We start from the raw sequence: 23,080 nt of genomic DNA, 5'->3' as shown, positions 1-23,080 counted from the left end.
ACAAGAGGAAACAGGCTACCTTGCATAATGACTTAGCCACTCCCAGTCTCTATTTAAGCCTAAATTAATAGTATCCAATTTGCAAATGAATTCCAATTCAGCAGTTTCTCGCTGGAGTCTGGATTTGAAGTTTTTTTGTTTTAAGATAGCGACCTTCATGTCTGTGATTGCGTGACCAGAGAGATTGAAGTGTTCTCCGACTGGTTTATGAATGTTATAATTCTTGACATCTGATTTGTGTCCCTTTATTCTTTTACGTAGAGACTGTCCAGTTTGACCAATGTATATGGCAGAGGGGCATTGCTGGCACATGATGGCATATATCACATTGGTGGATGTGCAGGTGAACGAGCCTCTGATAGTGTGTCTGATGTTATTAGGCCCTGTGATGGTGTCCCCTGAATAGATATGTGGGCACAATTGGCAACGGGCTTTGTTGCAAGGATAAGTTCCTGGGTTAGTGGTTCTGTTGTGTGGTATGTGGTTGTTGGTGAGTATTTGCTTCAGGTTGCGGGGCTGTCTGTAGGCAAGGACTGGCCTGTCTCCCAAGATTTGTGAGAGTGTTGGGTCATCCTTTAGGATAGGTTGTAGATCCTTGTCACTTATTCAATGTGCGCAACTGCCCCTTCTCATGGTTAATTTTTGAATGCATTTTAAATTTACATAGCTAAACATACTCCTATAAACTGCTTCTGGCGTATAAAGGTTACTAACTGGTGTATAGGGATTCGTGTTTTAATGCATCTTAAGTTTCACTTCAGCCTCCACTTGTGAGCGATTAAAGTTATGAAAAGATGCCGACAACTTTAAAAATCACCCCTAAAGACTGTGTCACTGATTTTGCCAAGGACAAATTTCACATTGATGGTAATGTGCTGTTCTGTACCATATGCAGCAAGGCTGTCGATTACTTTTGAAGATAGACAGTTGTAGAATACATGAAAAGTGCTAAACACTGGTAGACTTTGAACTTGCTTAAAAATTGTAAATTTATCAATAAAACATTGTGTTCAACTGATTACTATGTATATATATATATTATGCCTCGGGAAACTAAAGTTCAGTGTTTCATTTTAATCACAGAAAAACGCAGATTTTTGTCTTTTTTATTGGAGAATTTTAGTTTTTTTTAATCACAGAAAACTAGGATAGCCGGTCATGAGGTATGTATGGAGTGAAGAGTGTTAGCTTAGGATGGACCAGGATGGGTTCTCAGGAAATAATTTTTTGCACCAAATGATTTTCTTCATAATCTTGTAATTTAACTTTCTATTCAGTAAACAAAGCAAAAATATTGTTGGTACAATACGTTGTGGGACATGATTGCATAGGAATCATTAACACAGTGATTGATCCAGCCATTTACAACTAGCTTAGTACTGTTCAAATATTTTCAGTCTTTCTTCTTTTAAAGAAGAAACTGGGAAACCTTAAATAGAACTGAAAAGGGGAGCCAAAAAAGCAGGACTTTGATAAGAGAGAAAATTATATAGTATTTGTAGGCCACTGAGTATGACAATAAGAACTAAGGATAAAATTCTCCTTTCAGATTCTGATGGCTGATATGAACTCCAATGTTCTGCACTTCCTTCATGGGCAGAACAGAGTCTATCAGAGTCAGGATCTCCTTTTTGGATCAGAGAGGAGATTTTGCCTTCTGGGAGGTAGAGTACAGCTAGAGGGATTGTCTGGAGGGTCTGGGTGAGATGTTCTTTATCCTCTAGGGCACAAGTAGATGAATAAAGGGCATCAATACTGTATTTAAGAGAGATACACTGGTAGCCATTTCAAATGTTGTAAAGGATTCCGGGACTTTTTTTGGCTAACAATATATTTTGAGGCCCTGTCTAAGCTGCAAATACAATAATGGCCAAGGACTTGTCTAGAACTCAGTTGCCCTCTAACTTGATTACAGACATGATTCTTATTTGTAGTGTAGATTGGACCTTAATTGTGTTTTGTAAAAAGACTAAAGCTTTGAACTGACATGTCTTGAAATTAGTACAATAATTGACTTGTCCTAGAAGTAGCTTTCCAGGTATCCTGTGATTAGGCAGCGTTGAAATTTTCTCCTGTGTTTATATATGCTTTATATTTACATGTATTTCACCCTTTCCTTTCCATTTGATGGCTACTCACTTCTACAACAGAAGTGAAGTGGAGCTAGCGAACGGGAGCGGCTAACAGGGGAGTTTTGCGAGGGAGTTCTCCAGGGGAGAGTGTGAGCAGGGGTCAGAACTCAACATTCTTTAAACTTAAAAGCCAAAAACACCCCATTGATATAAACAAAACAACAACAAAAGAACCAGCTGCAGGAATAAAAAGAGAATGCAGGCAGAAGTCCAGCAACACAGTGGGGGCTACCCAGTTTATTGCACCCAATGCAGCATGTATGATTACCTGGCCGGTGGGCAGGTGGCATATGTGTGCATTTGGTGCAAGTTGCTCCTGGCTCTCAGAGACTGTGTACGGGCTTTGGAGACCAGAGTGGCTGAACTGGAGAAGCTGAGGGAGACAGAGAGGTACATAGATGGGACTTTCCAGGACACAGTAGAATGATCCCACCCCCGGTCTGACAGCCTCTGTGCTGTTGAGGAGGATGAAAGTTCCAGGGAAGGAAAACATCCAACTGGAGCAGAAGGAAATGATCCCACAGTTGGGACCCTCTTTCCAGATGATGTTGAGGTATCCTCTTGCACTGAGGATACCTCTCCAGGGGAGGGAATTCCAGTTATTACAAAGAGATAGCTATTAATCCTTCAGTCCCTGGAAAAATCATGGAGCAGGTCCTCAAGGAATCAATTTTGAAGCACTTAGAGGAGAGGAAAATGATCAGGAACAGTCAGCATGGATTCACCAAGGGCAAGTCATGCCTGACTAACCAAATTTCCTTCTATGATGAGATAACTGGCTCTGTGGATGAGGGGACTTTAGCAAAGCAAAGCTTTTGATACGGTCTCCCCCAGTATTCTTGCCAGCAAGTTAAAGAACTATGGACTGGATGAATGGACTATAAGGTAGATAGAAAGCTGGCTATATCATCAGGCTCAAAGAGTAGTGATCAATGGCTCCATGTCCTAGTTGGCAGCCAGTATCAAGTGGAGTGCCCCAAGGGTTGGTCCTGGGGCTGATTTTGTTCAATACCTTCATCTGGAGGATGGTGTGGATTGCACCCTCAGCAAGTTTGCAGCTGACACTAAACTGGGAGGAGTGGTAGATAACTCTGGAGGATAGGGATAGGATACAGAGGGACCTAGACAAATTGGAGGATTGGGCCAAAAGAAATCTGATGAGGTTCAACAAGGACAAGTGCAGAGTCTGCATTTAGGACAGAAGAATCCCATGCACCGCTACAGACTAGGGACCGAATGGCTAGTCAGCAGTTCCGCGGGAAAGGACCTAGGAGTTACAGTGGACAAGAAGCTAGATATGAGTTAATTGTGTGCCCTTGTTGCCATGAAGGCTAACAGCATTTTGCGCTGTACAAGTAGGAGCATTGCCAGCAGATCGAGGGATGTGATCATTCCCCTCTATTTGGCATTGGTGAGGCCTCATCTGGAGTAGTGTGTCCAGTTTTTGGCCCCACACTACAAAAAGGATGTGGAAAAATTGGAAAGAGTCCAGCGGAGGACAACAAAAATGATTAGGGGTCTGGAGCACATGATTTATGAGGAGAGGCTGAGGGAACTGGGATTATTTAGTCTGCAGAAGAGAAGAATGAGGGGGGATTTGATAGCTGCTTTCAACTACCTGAAAGGGGGTTCCAAAGAGGATGGATCTAGACTGTTCTCAGTGGTAGCAGATAACAGAACAAGGAGTAATGGTCTCAAGTTGCAGTGGGGGAGGTTTAGGTTGGATATTAGGAAAAACTTTTTCACTAGGAGGGTGGTGAAACACTGGAATGCGTTATCTAGGAAGGTGATGGAATCACCTTTCTTAGAAGTTTTTAAGGTCAGGCTTGACAAAGCCCTGGCTGGGATGATTTAGTGGGGGACTGGTCCTGCTTTGAGCAGGGGGTTGGACTAGTTGCCTCCTGAGGTCCCTCGCAACCCTGATATTATATGATTCTATGATTAGTAACGGGTGATTTGATCATTAGAAACATAGATAGCTGGGTTTGAAATGACTGGGAGAGCTGCATGGTGACTTGCCTGCCTGGTGCGAAGATTGTGGATCTCTCGAGACATCTAGATAGACTTATGTGTAGTGCTGGGAAGAAGCCGGTGGTCGTGGTACTTGTAGGTACCAATGACATAGGGAAGGATATGAGAAAGGTCCTGGAGGGCAAATTTAGGCTGCTAGGTAAGAGATTGAAGTCCAGGACCTCCATGGTAGCATTCTCTGAGATGCTCCCAGTTCCATGCACAGGGCCAGTTAGACTGGCAGAACTGCAGGGTCTCAATCCGTGGATGAGATGATGGTGCAGAGAGGAAGGTTTTAGATTTATTAGGAACTGGGGAAACTTTTGGGAAAGGGGAAGCCTATACAGGAAGGATGGGCTCCACCTAAACCTAAATGGAACCAAATTGCTGGCACTTAACATTAAAAAGGTCGTAGAGCAGTTTTTAAACTAAGGGCTGGGGGAAGCCAACAGGTGCAGAAGACCACATGGTTTCTACATCCCTTAGAGGAGGATCTATTAATAGAGAATCTCTATGTCCTAGTGAGGACAAGAGGATGGAAAATGATAAAATACAGGCAGGGTCTGATCAGAAACAGTCAAATAAAAAAGAATCCCATTCAATTATATCATGTAATGGCAGACAGCTAAAAGGAGACAAGTTTTTAAAGTGTTTATATACCAACGCTAGAAGTCTAAATAATAAAATGGGTGAACTAGAGTGCCTCATATTAAATGAGGATATCGATATAATAGGCATCACAGAAACTTGGTGGAATGAGGATAATCAAAGGGATACAGTAATACCAGGGTACAAAATATATCGGAAGGACAGAACAGGTTGTGCTCGTGGGGGAGTGGCATTATATGTGAAAGAAAGTGTAGAATCAAATGAAGTAAAAATCGTAAATGAATCAAACTGTACCATAGAATCTCTATGGATAGAAATTCCATGCTCTAATAATAAGAATATAGCGGTAGGGATATATTACCGACCACCTGACCAGGATGGTGATAGTGACTGTGAAATGCTCAGGGAAATTAGAGAGGCTATTAAAATAAAAAACTTAATAATAGTAATGGGGGATTTCAATTATCCCCATATTGACTAGATTCATCTCACCTCAGGAGGGGATGCAGAGATAAAGTTTCTTGGCACTTTAAATGACTGCTTCTTGGAGCAGCTGGTCCTGGAACCCACCAGAGGAGAGGCAATTCTTGATTTAGTCCTAAGTGGAGCACAGGATCTGGTCCAAGAGGTGAATATAGCTGGACCTCTTGGTAATAGTGACCATAATATAATTAAATTTAATATCCCTGTGGCAGGAAAAACACCACAGCAGCTCAACAATGTAGCATTTAATTTCAGAAAGGGGAACTACACAAAAATGAGGAGGTTAGTTAAACAGAAATTGAAGGGTATTGTGCCAAAAGTTAAATCTCTGCAAGTTGTGTGGAAATTTTTAGCACCATAATAGAGACTCAACTTAAAATGTACACCCCAAATTAAAAAACATAGTAAGAGAACCAAAAAAGAGCCACCATGGCTAAACAACAAAGTAAAAGAAGCAGTGAGAGGCAAAAAGGCATCCTTTAAAAAGTGGAAGTTAAATCCTAGTGAGGAAAATAGAAAGGAGTATAAACACTGGCAAATGAAGTATAAAAATACAATTAGGAAGGCCAAAAAAAGAATTTGAGGAACAGTTAGCCAAAGACTCAAAAAGTGGTAGCAATTTTTTTTTAAGTACATCAGAAGCAGAAAGCCTGCTAAACAACCAGTGGAGCCAATGGATGATTGAGGTGTTAAAGCAGCACTTAAGGTCATTGCAGAGAAACCAAATGAATTCTTTGCATCGGTCTTCATGGCTGAGGATGTGAGGGAGATTCCCAAACCTGAGCCATTCTTTTTAGATGACAGATCTGAGGAACTGTCCCAGACTGAGGTATCATTAGAAGAGGTTTTGGAACAAATTGATAAATTAAACAGCAATAAGTCAACAGGACCAGATGGTATTCACCCAAGAGTTCTGAAGGAACTCAAATGTGGAATGGCAGAACTACTAACTGTTGTCTGTAACCTATCATTTAAATCAGCTTCTGTACCAGATGACTGGAGGATAGCTAATGTGATGCCAATTTTTAAAAAGGGCTCCAGAGATGATTCCAGCAATTACAGGCCTGTAAGCCTGAGTTCAGTACTGGACATACTGGTTGAAACTATAATAAAGAACTATATTGTCAGGCACATAGATGAACATAATTTGTTGGGGAAGAGTCAACATGGTTTTAGTAGAGGGAAATCATGCCTTACCAATCCACTAGAATTCTTTGAGGGGGTCAGCAAGTATGTGGACCAAGGGGATCCAGTGGATATAGTGTACTTAGATTTTCAGAAAGCCTTAAACAAGGTCCATCACCAAAGGGCCTTATGCAGAGTAAGCTGCCAAAGGATCAGAGGGAAGGTGCTCTCCTGGATTGGTAACTGGTTAAAAGATAGGAAACAAAGGGTAGGTATAAATGGTCAGTTTTCAGAATGGAGAGAGGTAAATAGTGGTGTCCCCCAGGGGACTGTACTGGGCCCAGTACTATTCAATATATTCATAAAATGATCTGGAAAAAAGGGTAAACAGTGAGGTGGCAAATTTTGCAGATAATACAAAATAACTAAGACAGTTAAGACCCAGGCAGACTGCGAAGAGCTACAAAAAGATTTCTCAAAACTGTGTGATTGGGCAACAGAATGGCAGATGAAATTAAATATTGATAAATGCAAAGTAATGCACATTGGAAAGCATATTCCCAACTATACATATACAAAGATGGGGTCTAAATTAGCTGTTACCACTCAAGAAAGAGATCTTGGAGTCATTGTGGATTGTTCTCTGAAAACATCCACTCAATATGCAGCGACAGTCAAAAAAGTGAACAGAATGCTGGGAATAATTAAGAAAGAGATAGGTAATAGGACAGAAAATATCATGTAGATATCACCTAAAGAAAGTTCTGGTCTGTCCTCCATTGGAGTTGGTCACGATAACCTCAGATGCATCAGACAGTAGATGGGGAACTCACTTGGGGTCTCTGACAGTTCAAGATTAGGAAAGTCAGTCCATCTTGGACACTGTCTAATGCAGTGGTTCTCAAAGCCAGTCTGCCGCTTGTTCCGGGAAAGCCCCTGGCACGCCGGACAGGTATGTTTACCTGCCGCATCCGCAGGTTCGGCTGATCGCGGCTCCCGCTGGCCGCGGTTTGCCGCTCCAGGCCAATGGGGGCTGCGGGAAGGGCGGCCAGCATGTTCTTTGGCCTGCGCCACTTCCAGCAGCCCCCATTGGCCTGGAGCGGTGAACTGCGGCCAGTGGGAGCCGCGATCAGCTGAACCTGAGGACTCGGCAGGTAAACAAACCAGCACGCCAGGGGCTTTCCCTGAACAAGTGGTGGATTGGCTTTGAGAACCACTGATCTAATGCATTAGTGAGAGGGCCTTCTGTATACTTTCCCTCCTTTACCATTAATTCGAAGGTGGTGAGGAAGATAAGACAGGACAAGGTAAGGCTGATTCTGGTTGCAACATCCGGGTGAGAAAGCAATGGTATATGGACCTGCTTCAGCTTAGGGTTGTACAAACTGCTTCCCTTGTCTCTGGACCTGTTGCCTTAGCAACATGACAGAATTCTTCATCCAGACCCCCACTCTCTTCATCTGACAGTCTGGGCTATCGGACTCTGACTAACACTGAATGGTTCTGTTCTTTGTTGGTTCAGAATGTATGGCTTAACTCTCGAAAACATTACAAGGAAATGTTAACAATGACTAGATTTTTGGATTCTGGGAAAATCTGAGTCACAAGATACAGCTTCTATTCCTTGTGTTTTGGAATATTTGATGTATCTAAAGTCTGAGAGGTTATATAATTCCTCTCTGACAACTCTCTCAGCTTATTTCATTTTGACTGATGGCAGATCATTATTTGTGCATCTCATGGTTGAAAGCTTTCTGAAGGGTGTAATGGGGGTGCACCTTTGCTCCTGTTTTCTTTTCCTGCAGAAACTGCACGGATTCTGCTAGTTGTGCATTCACAATGTCATTTATTTTGAATTCCCTCCACCAATATCACTGGAGTCCCCATGCAACAGTCTATTTATAATATCTTCTGTGCTTTTGGCCCTCTCATCAGGACCTGAGGGGAACAGAGATCTCCCTTCCCTGTGTGACCGGATTCAACTAGCCCTGTTTCTTTTTTTCTGTCTGTCTCTCTCCCATGACAACTTCCTTCCTGTACCCCCATATCAGATTTATTTTGATAGCTATTTGGCTCTTTATTCCACCAAACCCAACAGCCTGATTATCTAATTACCTCAATCAGCTTTCTCTGGGGAACTAATTGGCCTCCAAGTGATCACCATACATGCTCACCTGTTCACTCCGTGCACTATCTAACACAGGGGTTCTTAACCTTTTTCGTTCTGAGGCTCTCCTGCCACCCCTTCCCACCCCCCCCCGCCCCCCGTGATGGGTTGGATCACAGAAATCTCATGGGATCTGCCACCTGATGTGCCAAGACTACTTCTGCTCCTGCTTTCCTGCCCTTGCAGCTTAGGACTTCAGTGCCCTGCCTGGTTTGAGCCAGAACCGCCAGCCTGCTGCAAACCCAGACCCAGGTCTGAACCACATCACCTGACAGCTGTAGGCTTAACTGAAAGCAATTTAAGAAGTGTTCCTGCCTTTAACACTAAAATGCCCAACTCCCAGTGGGGTCCAAAGCCTAAATAAATCTATTTTACCCTGTAGAAGTTTTATAAACTCATAAATTGTTCACCCTCTGTAACACTGACAGAGAGATATGCACAGCTGTTTACCCCCCCCCCACCCAGTTATTAATACATACTCTGGGTTAATTAATAAGTAAAAAGTGATTTTATTAAATACAGAAGGTAGGATTTAAGTGGTTCCAGGAAGTAACAGACAGAGCAAAGTGAATTACCAAGCAAAATAAAATAAAACATGCAAGTCTATGTCTAATCAAACTGAATACAGATAAAACCTCACCAGTTCCAGTAAGTTCTCTTTTACAGACTAGTCTCCTTCTAGTCTGGGTCCAGCAATCACTCACATCCCCTGTAGTTACTATCCTTTGTTCCAGTTTCTTTCAGATATCTTTGGGGGTGGAGACGCTCTCTCTTTAGCCAGCTGAAGACAAAATGGAGGGGGTCTCCCAGGGGTTCAAACAGACTTTATCTTGTGGGTGGAGACCCCCTCCTCTCTCCTATGCAAAGTCGAGCTACAAAATGGAGGTTTGGAGTCACCTGGACAAGTCACATGTCCACGCATGACTGAGCTCCTTACCAGCCAAACCACATTCCTGGGAAAGCCCAGATGTGGATTGGCATCTCCAAGTTCATTGTTGGCTTAAGGGCTTCTTGACTGGGCACTAACTGAGAATAGTCTTTTCTCAGGAAGCTGATCAACTGCTTCACTAAAACCTACTCAGAATCTAACAAGTATGCAGCCAATATTCGTAACTTTGAATACAAAAATGATACATGCATACAAATAGGATTAATAGATTCAGTAGATCATAACCTTTACAGAGATATGTTACATGGCATATGTAGCATAAAACACATTCTAGTTATGTCGTATATACATTCATAAGTATATGCATACTTAAAGTCTTTTGGGGGGCACCATCATCCCCCCCCCGCACTTGCAATAAAAAATCCACAGCCCCCCTGTGCCACAACAACTGCTTTTCTGCACACAAGAGCCAGGGCTGGCACTGGGGATAGCAAGCAGTTGCCTGGGGCCCCATGTCACAGGAGCCCCCACAAAGCTACATTGCTCAGGTTTTGGCTTCAACCCCAGGTGGTGGGGCTTTGGCTTTCTGCCCTGGGCCCCAGCGAGTCTAATTCTGGCCCTGCTTGATGGACCCCCTGAAAACTGCTTGTGGCCCCCTAGGGGGCCCCGGACCCTTGGTTGAGAACTACTGACCCCGGACCCTGGTTGAGAACATACATTCTCCCCTGCTTAAGAGATCCAGTTCCAGTGAGTGATCTTAATTTGGTTTTATCTATGTTTATGAAGCCACCTTTTGAATCATTGGCATAGCATACTTTATTTTAATAATCTATTAAGACTGTGATTATTGTAGTCATCAAATAGCCAGAAGACTGAGTGATTTGTATGCATTTATGGAAGACCAGCCTTTTGCTATTTTTTTCAAAAAATAAGGGGGTTCTCAGACCTAATCCCAGGTTTTTACCCAAAAGAGTGTCTGTGTTTCACATCAGCCAAACAATAACTTTACCAGTGTTCTTTCCAAAGTCACATGCTAATAAAGGGGAATCTGCTTTCCATACTTTATTTGCTAGAAGGGTTTTAGCATATTATTCAAATCAAACTAAAGATTTTAGGAAGTCTTCAAGGTTATTTGTTTGTTATACTAAGAATCATATGGGTTATAATGTACCTGCTCATGTTATTTACGGATGGGTAAAACAATATATCCTTGAATGTTATAAATTAGCAGCAGTCCTTGTACCTACTGGCTTAAGATCTCATTCCTTTAGGGCAGTGTCAGTGTCTTTGACTTGTCTTAAACATATTCCTACTGGGGAAATCTGAAAGGCTGCTTGGAAGTCACTGTATGTTTACTAAATATATGCTTTGGATTTGGCTTCTAGAGGGGATGCTAGGTTTGGTAGAGTTGTGTTTAAGTCACTGTTTGATTAGGAGCCTGTTTCCAACTCCTGAGTTTTTCAGAACTGCTTGCCAAACTGGCTGTAAATTGGAATATGTAAAGCAACTTGAAGACAAAATGAAGGTTACTTACTTATAGCTGGAGTTCTTCAAGGTGGTACTGCATATTCGCACCCACCCGCTCTCCCCTCTTTCTCAGAGTCCTATCTTAGTTTTCTTTGGGTCAGCTTTGAAAGGAACTGAGGCAGCAGAAGGCATACAACCCCCTTATACTTTGCCATCAGAGCATTTATGAATACTGAGGGGCTGGTGTGCGCTCTCCAATGGGCACTGCTTGGAGACAGTTCCTTTGTTAGTCAACACTGGTCAGTGCATTACCCATAAGTGTGATTATGCAGAGTCATCTGGAAGGACTCTGGTCACAGGTAAGTAGCCTTCATATTTGAAAGATGGAGCTTTGAGGCAGAGATATACACAAAAGTTGTTCAGATGCCCAAAGCTGCAGAGAAGAACACTCACCAGCAGTTGTGAAATTGTCTGCAGGGCTGGCAAGTATTGTGCATCTGGTGTGAGACTCATACATTAAGCAGCCCTGTCGCACCTGCCCACATCCCATCTGCAAGCACTTGCATTAAGCAGAACTGTGGGTCAGCAGCTTCTCCTAGCCACCATAAGCCACCATGGGGCCAGACTAAAAGTGGCCTCAGCTTCCCTTGCTGCCAGAAAAGCTCAACTGTAATGCAACATTTGTTTGTAGGGGTTGTACCTAATTTTACGCTTGATATCTAAGATCCTCAGATTTAATGTTTTGTTTGAACACAAGTCTCATATCCATTTGCATGCAGAAAGAACTATATTTTCCTCACACACTTGTCTGCAGCTGCCCAAGTGGCTTTTGGATGTGCAAATTTATGTTGCTAGAGCCTGAAGGATGGTCCAGCTGGGGTCCTGGGTGCTGTTCTTATAGAATCATAGTATAAAGTGATAGAAGCTAGAGATGGAAAAGTCATCTAGTTCATCTCTCTGCCAATGCAGGATTATTCCCTATTGTATTTCTACTAGTGCTTTGTTCAGCCTAACATTAAATGTCAAAGGGAGAAGGGACACATGTTACTTAACCACCATTTTATTCCTAAATATCCTTCTTCTCCATTCAGGTAGCATTTTTTTGGCTAGCGTCATAAGACTGAAGTTAATGCCCCTGTGTAATTTGTAGACAAGGAAAGATATTAAAGTACCATGTACCTCTCTTCTTTCATAGCCCAAGTGTTTTTTTCTTTTTAATGGTCCTGGCTTCCACATGTAAATCCCAAACGTTATAAGCTTTTATTCTGTAAAGTTTCCTGTCTCTCCAATGAGAGAGTATCAACAAAGCAAATATTTTCCTCAGTCTCAGCGGAGCTCAACATGGCTATATGCATCTACAGCATCTCTAAATTTATAGCTAAACAAATGCTACTGGCCCTGGAAAAAACAAAGGAAAGTTGCTGACTTGTTGCCCAACAATTTGTGTAAGATCTATAATTGAAACACTGATTTCATGGCAGCTGTAGTAAAAGGTACAGTGGTGTAAGATCAGAAAGAATGCTTTCTATGCCTAATGTCATGGAATACTTTGCTGTACTTTCTGCTAAGTAGCTATATAAAAAAGTCATGCAGCTAAAGCCTATTGCATATGAAATTGAGGGTTTAGAAAATGGCCAGTTAGAAGTGCACAGATGAAAAATTATTAGTGAAGATGGTTATGCAAAATCAAAGACTAAGACTTGTCAACACAGAAGTACCAGTATATATTTCAGGTTTGTGCCAATGTAATGAAATAGCTACTTTTAACTACAACCCAGCACATGATCTGTAGACCATTGCACCACAAGAAAACAATGAGCTATTTGAGAGTTAATGAACACTTGTAGATTTTTATAGTTGATCAACTTTAAGTCCTGCCATATGGGTGTTCCAGTACTAAATAATTGATACTTAGCACTTATGCATCTCCTGTCATGTGTAAAGCAGTTTTACAGCTGTTATCTAATTAATTCACAATGGTCCTGTGAAATAGGTGAAAAATTATTATCTTCCTTCTACAGGTAGAGGATCTGAGGCACAAAAGAGATTGAGTGATTTGCCCAAATCCTCAAAGGATGTCAGTGTTGGAACTAGGAGTACTTGTGGCACCTTAGAGACTAACAAATTTATTTGGGCATAAGCTTTCGTGGGCTAAAATCCACTTCATCGGATACATGCAGTGGAAAATACAGAAGGAAAATATATATACACAGAGAACATGAACAAATGGGTGTTGCCATTCCAACTATAACGAGACTAATCAATTAAGATGAGCTATTATCATCAGGAGAAAAAAAACTGTAGTAGCGATAATCAGGATGGCCCATTTCAAACAGTTGACAAGAAGGTGTGAGTAACAGTAGGGGAAAAATAGCATGGGAAATAGTTTTTACTTTGTGTAATGACCACTGGGATTAGAAGTGAGGGATGCTGGTTTTCTGATCATGCCCAAATCACTAGCTTGTTCCTTTCTGTATAATTATGATGTACTGGGGGAAATCATTGACATCTGCATGGGGTGTTGCTGAAGTGTGAGTAATATATTCTGCAGTAGTCTAAAGGTATTAGCTTTGATTGCTTTAAGATTTTTTACAGGTTTTTCCTCCTTCAGGATTCTTAATTTGTTTGTATGTGGTTTTTTTTTTATTTCTCCATTCCAATTTAGCACATTTTTAAAGTAGTGAAACAAGAATCAGTAAGGTCTTGTCTAGATTACATTTTATTCAGTTTCTAACTAGTTTTAAAATGGTCAACTCAATGCATAACTCATGTCCTCAAAACTCCCATCCATAACAGTGAAGCTGATCTTACTGTAGGGCAGGGCATGATTGTCAGAAACAGTCTAGAATGGGTATTTTACTGTGTAGAAAGCAGTGTCTAGCCATGTTCATGTAACTGTGTGAGCCAGTCCTCCTGCTTCCCAGATCTCTCTGGCAGGTCATCAGAAAGTGTATTGTGTCATCAGCTGTACAAAGTAATCTGTATTCAGGTCCTTCTAAAACTCTAACTCCTCCCAACTATCCCATGGCATAATACTGCCTATGTAACAAGGAAGTGGGGGGTTGATTCAAAATGCCAACAACTTGTTTCTGACAGCCATAGCAAGGCACAGGGAGCACCTGAGTATCCATTTTTGCTGGTAGATGAACTGTTGTGCTAGCAACTATCTGGAACCACCTGTCTAAAAATGTCTAAGCCATCAGTGTGCACCAAGTCTGATAGTATCACGAGCACCTTGCTTGCTTTCCAGATCAAGGAGAGTAACAAGCAGATCTGAGCTCCACAAAGTGAAATCAGCAGCAGATTTCTGTCACCAAATGTGACTTTAACTGAAGTATCAACCAGTGCCTCATCAAAATCAACATAATTCAAGTTCAGTATCATTGAGTGAAAGAACACAGCCAAGGGTTCAGCTAGGGACCATTTGCCCCTTTTATGAAGAACTGAGCAGGATCCTCTGCACCAGATTTACCTCTGACACTCTTTACACTGTCAAGGGTTTTGTTCCCCTTCTCCTCTAATAAGGGGGATGATGATGATGATGATTGGGAGGAAGAAAAGGTGTCCGCAGCCATAACAGATATCATGATGTTTATTATGGCTGTGAGTGGGGAGGTATAGGAACTGGGGTGTGGAGTGCTGAAGTTTGGGGTTTGTGATAGCTCTTGGGACTATCGATAGAGGCACTCACAGGACAACAAGGTAAGTACCTAGTCTGACATATTCATTGCTCATTAATATTGCATTACCACATCCAAACTCTAAGTCCTGTCACTGTTGCCATTGCACAAGTAGAAGCATCAGCTAATAACAGAGGCACTGTGTTGATGTCATTCCTTGGCATGCTGCTGCCTATTCTAATTTTCCTATTTCTGTAACTCTGTACAAATGCAGCACAAAGAGTAACACCAGTCCCTGCCCCCAGCTACAGTGTCTAGCACAAATTTCCTAGCTCCACATTGATTCAGCACATCAAGACCATCCATACTGTTTGTTCTTATGGTGAAGCAACCTGCAATTAGGAAGTGTGGTGATGTACTCAGAAAATACTCACTTCCCGTTTCCTGGAACAACTATGATGGCATCCAAATCCGACAAATTTAAAATCACTGAAGTGTCAAAAAGTTAATCAGTATCCTTATGCCTTCCGGGCTCAATCCTGTAAGGTTCTGAGTACTTTGATCCACTCCCCAAAGTACTTCACACCCTTCACTTTAAGCATGTGGGTAGTCCCATTGAAATTGCAATATGTACAGTGACAGACTGAGTTTGAATGACAGGTGTCCACTGAAACTTGCTGCCCAGAGAGGTGACAGGGAAATAAACATGTATGAAAATGATTGAATGTAGGTGTCTGCCTCTTGTGTCTGATATGTCAGGGTCACATCTGAGGTTAGATAAAGGTCAAAGACAATGTTGATAGACTTTTCCCCTTCTCAGTCAAATTAGTAGGGCTGCTTGTTTTTGGTGTGTTGCAAACTTCCATTGAACATGTGTTGCATATTGTTATCTTGTTCCACCCAAAATTCTGCAACCTTCACAGAAAGAGAAATGCACTGATAGGCTGGTAGGCATCTAAGACAAACCTGCATTGGCAGCTGGTAGCCAGGAGCAAGTGCCAAGCCCCAATCCTTTGTGTGTTTGTGTGTATGGTGCTCTAAATAATCTTTCGGGAAAGAAAAACTCAAGATGGAAGGAGTTTTTCCAGGATAATCGATATAAAAGGAGGGGCTGGAAGGATGACAAAATGGTGTCCTTCACAGAACAAGAGGATAAAATGTGCAGAAAGGAGAAGTAAGCTGAGGAAATGTGGATAGAAGAAAAAAAACCTAGGAGGATAGAGATGAGGGAGAGAACAGACAGCAAAAACGGCTGTGCTCGACAAGTCAAACCATGTTAATTGTTATTCCAGTGGCATGTAATAAGACAGTTACATTAGACATGGCTACATATATAATGCAGATATGCCCTAAAATCCACAACCTAATCCTGCTCTCAGTTACATTGGAATAAATTGGTAGTAATTCCTTTGACATCAGTGTATTTACACAAATGTAAACTCTGCAGAAACTAGGAGAATGATCTTTGCAACAGCATTATGAATGGATATCAGAGGAGCAAGATTACATTTAGACATAACCTGAATGTGAGGATTTTGAGAAAAGTATGAAGTAAAGATGATGCCCAGATTATGGGGCTGGGTGAGCAGCAGGAATGGAGATTTTGTCCACAGTAATCAAGAAAGGAGGCTGGGAGGATGCTTTAAGAGGTGGGGGGAGGGGGGAGAGAGGTGAAGATTAAGAACTCTGAATTAACCATGTTGAGCTTGAGACATCCATAGGTCATCCATGGGAATGTGTCAGAGATAAGCAGAGATTTAGTCTAGACAGAAAGAGACACGTCTGGAGGAGAGAGAGAGAGATGCGAGTTGTCAGCATAGAGTTGAATTTGTGTTTGCGGATGAGATTACCCAGAGATAAAGTGTAGAGGAGGAAGAAAACATGACCAAGGACAGAGCCATGTGCAGCCCGCACAGAAAGTTAGAGGGGGAATGAGGAGTATCCTCTAAAGGACATGGTGAAGAAGTGATTAGAGATGCACTGGTCTCCAGCTGAATCTGGAGACAGACATTTGTGGATATCGGTTAAGGGAAAATATCTCATGTGCATGTCTGGGGTGTCAGGCATTTCATGGGAAAGGGGTGTCCCATAAATAGGGAGCATGTATGGAGTGTGAATCTCTTAAAGGTTACTCATTGAGGAGCATTTGTCTCCCAGGGAGAATGTATAGGAAGTGTGTCTCCTAGAAGGAAATTTTAGTGGACCACAACTGACCTTCCAACCATAATATTGTTCTCTCTAGAGAGCATGGTGACAGCCAGCCACCATCAGCCTCCCCATATATATTTTAGCTAGAGCAGAAGCTGGGGTTTGCTTCACCTCACATGTATCTCATTTGGATTTTGTTGTGATACACTTTGTACAACCTTCCCTTTATTGAGGTACTCCCTTTTCATTTACCATCCCCTTATTGAGGTGGTTGGCAAAGGCAAAAGTTTCTAATCTGCTGTATCAGTAGATATGCTGCAAAGTAAGATTTTTTCCCTATATTTCCACATGGATAATGTCATCAGTGTGTTTTGACAGCTCTGTCTCCATATTTTATTAGTCTTTCTGGCCTTAGTTGAATGTGATTTGATTTGAACTATTCTCACTTATTTGAATGTTCTTGTCAGACTGTAGTGTTCAAGGTCAATAAGAGACATAAAGTTGTACCTTGCGAGAGAAGAGTTGCCAGTCTGCTGGAATTTCAGAGCAGACGCCTGGAGCTTATAAAAGGTCAGATTTTCATTCTTGGATTATTTGGAGTCAGACTGTGCCAGAGTGTATAAAAGTAGATAGCTCAGCTCGGATTTTCATTCTTGAATAGAGATTTGGATTTCAGTGTGTGTGTCATGCAAGCAAATCCCAATGACAAATGTATAATAGTCACCTACTTACAGAGATTATGCTGTTCAATGTATCAAATCTGGAAGCTGTGCCTTAAATGGATAAAAATGTTATGCTGTAGAAGTCCCATATGTATTAACTGATTCATTGATTAGATGTATACATTAATTCTGATGTTCTCGTTATTATATGCTCATTTAATCAAATTTCACCAGGAAAACTCTCTTATTTTGCCTCCTAGTTGATCATGCTAAATAAACTCTGCAGTTTATTTTTTTCATGCTAGTTTACATTTCATTGAGTACAAATTAATGTAGGTGATGGACTGGTTACTGAACTATAGCATAACTATGATGGGATTTGGCATGTCCGCTGCTGTGTACTGGGTTGACAGTATATCACTATATGCCTACTGAAATAAAAAGGGATAGAAAAGGTTTGTCTAAGCTTTGTCTACGTGTGGTAGATTCTGCTGTTTGTCAAAAAATGTAAATTAGCTGGCAAATCTCTGTGTGTTATGAAGGCGGCAGAACCTATCCCCATATACTGCCCTTTTTGGTTTGGCAGCTCTTCCTACAAAGATCTGACTGTTAATGGGATTTCCATTCACGCCTACCATGCTTTCCATATCCAGGCATGCATCTCAGTGAAGTGAAAGACAGTGACAATCTTGCTCTTTGGCTGTGACATGCCTCCTAACTATGGCATTCCTCAATCAAAAACACAATGTGACATGCCTTTCTCAAACTGCCAGGCATGCTGTGTGCAACATGCCACGAACTGTTGCAGTCCCACTCCTATTTTGCGTAATCATTCTCCATTCTGTTGTATTCTTTTCTCTTACAAAAGCTGTTACATAAAAAGGATATTTTATATTTGCAATGTGTTTTGAATAATTATGCCCGGATTATTTTATAAGAATATTGGGCTATCTTCTGCACTGTAGTACAGTCACTTTGCACCAGTTAATGGTGCAAAATAGCCTTAAAACTAGTATGGCTGATCATGCAAGGCAAGCTCACACCAGTGTAAAGGGATCCTCAAAGGGTATACAGGCAGTGTAGTAACACTTATGCCTCCCCTCTCCTTGCTGCTACAAGGGGTGTAGCCAAGACTTCTCTGTAAATCAACCATCCTCAGCTGCCATGTTGGCCCCTGGAAGGTGTTGGCAATTGACATAAATTTGATCCGGGCAGCCTTTCTTCTGTTTTAATTTATGCCCAGGGACTGGCGCAGCATGCAATTGGCTCATAATTGGTGGAGTGTTAAAGCCACCTTTGCACATCCCCTCTTCTCTAGTTGCACTGTGTTCCTTTTGGGTGTAGCCAAGAATCAAGGCCAATATCCATTTTGTGTCAAATCCTGTTCACTTTACTCAAGTGAAAAGCCCCACTGTCCTCAGTTGGGCTACTTGCATAAGAAAGGTGAGCAGGATTTTGCCTATTGCATCTCTCCTAGAGGAGAAAGTTGCATGTTGATTCAAAATCCACCAGCAAGTGTTTCACATCCATGCACTGTTAACTAGTGCTGGCTCTTCTGTTTGGATTTTTCACTTAGATGACAGTTGTGCAAAATCCCTTTTTGACTAGGAGTGTGAGGAGGCAACCATGTGTTATTTATTCCAATAAGCTTTTGAAATATTTTGCAGTCCTGAAATGGATTCCTCATATTGAGCCATAAGTGTATATACAACTAGAATGTAGCTAAAACCTCTCCACTTTGGCCAAACTATACCCCATCTTGTTTTTCCTGAAACACAGGAGTGGATGATGTGTGTATTTGTCTGACCTACTGTATCACACTTTATGGGTGACTGTAGTATTGTAGCAGAGAAGCAGTTTAGCATGAAGGCTTGTGTTAGCATCTAATAATGTACCCGGATTATTCTACCTATCTATGTTTACATGTACAGATACGAGAGCAGATACGAGAGCAGCATCTGTCAATAATCTTCTCAGAGACAGTACATAATTAGCTTTCTTTTTAAAAATATCAGTTTCCATGTCATGTCACCTGTAGTTGGAATATTTTATTAAATTAAGTCTTTCAACTAAAAATGGAGAGCAGATTTATTGACTTGTTAACTCATATTTATATTTTATTATCATTGTACTCACTGTGTTTTGCAGTAATTATGTAAAGATGGGTTATAAGAAGCTATATATTCTATATTTAGCATTTATTCATCCTACAATTTATCTGGTACCCTGTTTGTTTCTTATTTTAAAAACAAAATAGAAATAAGTAGAGCATTCTCCTCTCAGCAAGTAAAATCATAGATAACAACCTTGCCAACATTCTTTAAACCTCATCAGTAATAATACTGCTGAAATATGTGATAGTCTTGGCTCTATTTAATTACTTCCACAGTTTTCCTCTCCTACTTCCACTTTCCTGCTTCCAATCCCATTTTGTCATTGTAGCAAATTTGATCTTTCTGGTGAAACAGAAGTTTATCTGTGACAAAAGTCCATCTGTTACAGTGCTATCATTCAGCATTACTGTATGCAGATATCTCTGTGGAGATAGAGGCGGTTAGGGACTATTTAGAAAAGCTGGATGTGCACAAGTCCATGGGGCCGGACGAGTTGCATCCGAGAGTGCTGAAGGAATTGGCGGCTGTGATTGCAGAGCCACTGGCCATTATCTTTGTAAACTCGTGGCGAACCGGGGAAGTCCCGGATGACTGGAAAAAGGCTAATGTAGTGCCAATCTTTAAAAAAGGGAAGAAGGAAGATCCTGGGAACTACAGGCCAGTCAGCCTCACCTCAGTCCCTGGAAAAATCATGGAGCAGGTCCTCAAAGAATCAATCCTGAAGCACTTGCATGAGAGGAAAGTGATCAGGAACAGCCAGCATGGATTCACCAAGGGAAGGTCATGCCTGACTAATCTAATCGCCTTTTATGATGAGATTACTGGTTCTGTGGATGAAGGGAAAGCAGTGGATGTATTGTTTCTTGACTTTAGCAAAGCTTTTGACACGGTCTCCCATAGTATTCTTGTCAGCAAGTTAAGGAAGTCTGGGCTGGATGAATGCACTATAAGGTGGGTAGAAAGCTGGCTAAATTGTCGGGCTCAACGGGTAGTGATCAATGGCTCCATGTCTAGTTGGCAGCCGGTATCAAGTGGAGTGCCCCAAGGGTCGGTCCTGGGGCCGGTTTTATTCAATATCTTCATAAATGATCTGGAGGATGGTGTGGATTGCACTCTCAGCAAGTTTGCGGATGATACTAAACTGGGAGGAGTGGTAGATACGCTGGAGGGGAGGGATAGGATACAGAAGGACCTAAACCAATTGGAAGATTGGGCCAAAAGGAATCTGATGAGGTTCAATAAGGATAAGTGCAGGGTCCTGCACTTAGGACGGAAGAACCCAATGCACAGCTACAGACTAGGGACCGAATGGCTAGGCAGCAGTTCTGCAGAAAAGGACCTAGGGGTGACAGTGGACGAGAAGCTGGATATGAGTCAGCAGTGTGCCCTTGTTGCCAAGAAGGCCAATGGCATTTTGGGATGTATAAGTAGGGGCATAGCGAGCAGATCGAGGGACGTGATCGTTCCCCTCTATTCGACATTGGTGAGGCCTCATCTGGAGTACTGTGTCCAGTTTTGGGCCCCACACTTCAAGAAGGATGTGGATAAATTGGAGAGAGTCCAGCGAAGGGCAACAAAAATGATTAGGGGACTGGAACACATGAGTTATGAGGAGAGGCTGAGGGAGCTGGGATTGTTTAGCCTGCAGAAGAGAAGAATGAGGGGGGATTTGATAGCTGCTTTCAACTACCTGAAAGGGGGTTCCAAAGAGGATGGCTCTAGACTGTTCTCAATGGTAGCAGATGACAGAACGAGGAGTAATGGTCTCAAGTTGCAGTGGGGGAGGTTTAGATTGGATATTAGGAAAAACTTTTTCACTAAGAGGGTGGTGAAACACTGGAATGCGTTACCTAGGGAGGTGGTAGAATCTCCTTCCTTAGAGGTTTTTAAGGTCAGGCTTGACAAAGCCCTGGCTGGGATGATTTAACTGGGAATTGGTCCTGCTTTGAGCAGGGGGTTGGACTAGATGACCTTCTGGGGTCCCTTCCAACCCTGATATTCTATGATTCTATGATTCTATGTTCTCTAGGAGTAAACATGGCTTTCTAATTAAGGCACTGGACTGGGACTCAGGAGATCTGCATTTGGTAACCTGCTCTTCCACAGACTTCCTGTGTAACTGTGGGCAAATTCATATTTTCAAAAGCACCTAAGTGATTTAGGTATTTAGGTACACAAATCTCATTAGGCATTTTTAAAAATCCCACCTTTAACCTTTCTGTGTCTTATTTCCCCATCCATAAAATGGTCCATTTACTAATGGTTGTGATATGCCCAGATACTTCAGTGATTTAGGAGTGTGAGGTGGTTTTCATATACCTACATAGTTACAGGTTCTTAAGTCACTTGGCGGTGATTTAAGCTTGTTTTGCTGACTGTTGATATTTTATTTCTTCTGGAAACTGCCCTGTTGGATAGTGCATTGATGTAAGCACTGGAGCGGTTTAACAGAATAAATATTTGCTGCACACAGTTGTAAATTCATTAGGTATTTATCTTTTGCTTAAGCTTTCAAGGCTGGTCATTTCTTAACCAAACAATGATGGCTGCTGGAATATCTTAATTTCATGACTTGCAGAAAATGTTTGCCTGCAAGAAAAAGGGGAAGGGGACAGGATGGATCTTGAGTTGACAAATAATCTATGACAAGTTTGTGAACCAAAAAGGTCCTTTGTTGCCAATATCCAAAGAAGGGATATTTGGAGAGAGGGCCAAAAACATTTTAGTATGACCATTTGTTGAGCCAACTAAAGGTATCACATTCTCTAGTTTGCCCAATTTGTTTCATGATGCAATGTAAAGGCAAAAGGGTGACAAAAATAAGTCAAAACTATACAATTTGAGACAGCTTACCGGTTGTGACTGATTCCACATAACTTTTTTTTTATTCATGCTACATTTGTAACTAACCTGTGCTGAAAGATTACAGTCTTCTGTAGTTCACAGTGAATTTATTTTGTTTGTGCAATGGAATCAGGTAGAGTTCACTAGAAAGCTATAATCGTGAAGGTTTTCCTGTGGTTTGTAGGAATTCTTAATGGAAGTGATTGCTCTTTTTTTTTTAAAATGAAATGGAAGAAAACAATTCAGAAAAAGAGTTGGTGTGACTCTTCTTTTTGTAGTAAAAACGTATCCCTTATTTCCATAAATGGCTCCATTATATGTTCTTTTTCTGTGTGAAGTAGATTAAATGTGCCTCTCAGCAAGACTGCTAAAGCCACCTGTTTATAATGACCAAACAACTATGAGCTGCTCCAAATGGAATTTGATGATCTCATAAATGTTTCTGTCTCTCAGTAGGTGAGGAAGAAACCATTTCTGAGGGATTAACGCCTGTGCTAAGATTTATGAATTAAAATTGCAGTAGGGGTCAGTTTTATATGCATGTGCTAAAAACAACATTAACTGATGGCATGTAATAAAGGGTAAGATTATACCAGTGATTCCTTTGTGAAACTGAAAACATGTATTTCTCTTTTTCAATACTGAGTTTTCAAATCATTGCCATATATTTTGCTGAATCTAGTACTGTTAAAGGAATACACAAAGAATGAGATTCTTTAGAGGCCACTCCTACAATGATCTGATCTTTCTAGCTCAATAGTACCAGGAGTTGATGCTTCTCCTGTGACATTTTCATAATAGGAATCACCA

At 41.5% G+C, this 23,080-nt stretch overlaps 1 pseudogene across 1 annotated transcript in view; it reads right to left on the bottom strand.

The window, feature by feature from the left end:
* LOC140906555 (carbonic anhydrase 1-like) overlaps nt 1–23,080 on the bottom strand; it is a 56,023-nt pseudogene that overhangs the window by 17,827 nt on the left and 15,116 nt on the right. The window lies entirely within an intron of this gene.

The sequence above is a fragment of the Lepidochelys kempii genome, chromosome 2, assembly GCF_965140285.1.
Source record: "Lepidochelys kempii isolate rLepKem1 chromosome 2, rLepKem1.hap1, whole genome shotgun sequence".
NCBI lineage: Eukaryota > Metazoa > Chordata > Testudines > Cheloniidae > Lepidochelys > Lepidochelys kempii.
Note: the sequence above shows the minus strand (reverse complement) of the source record. Positions and strands in the feature narration are given on the sequence as shown.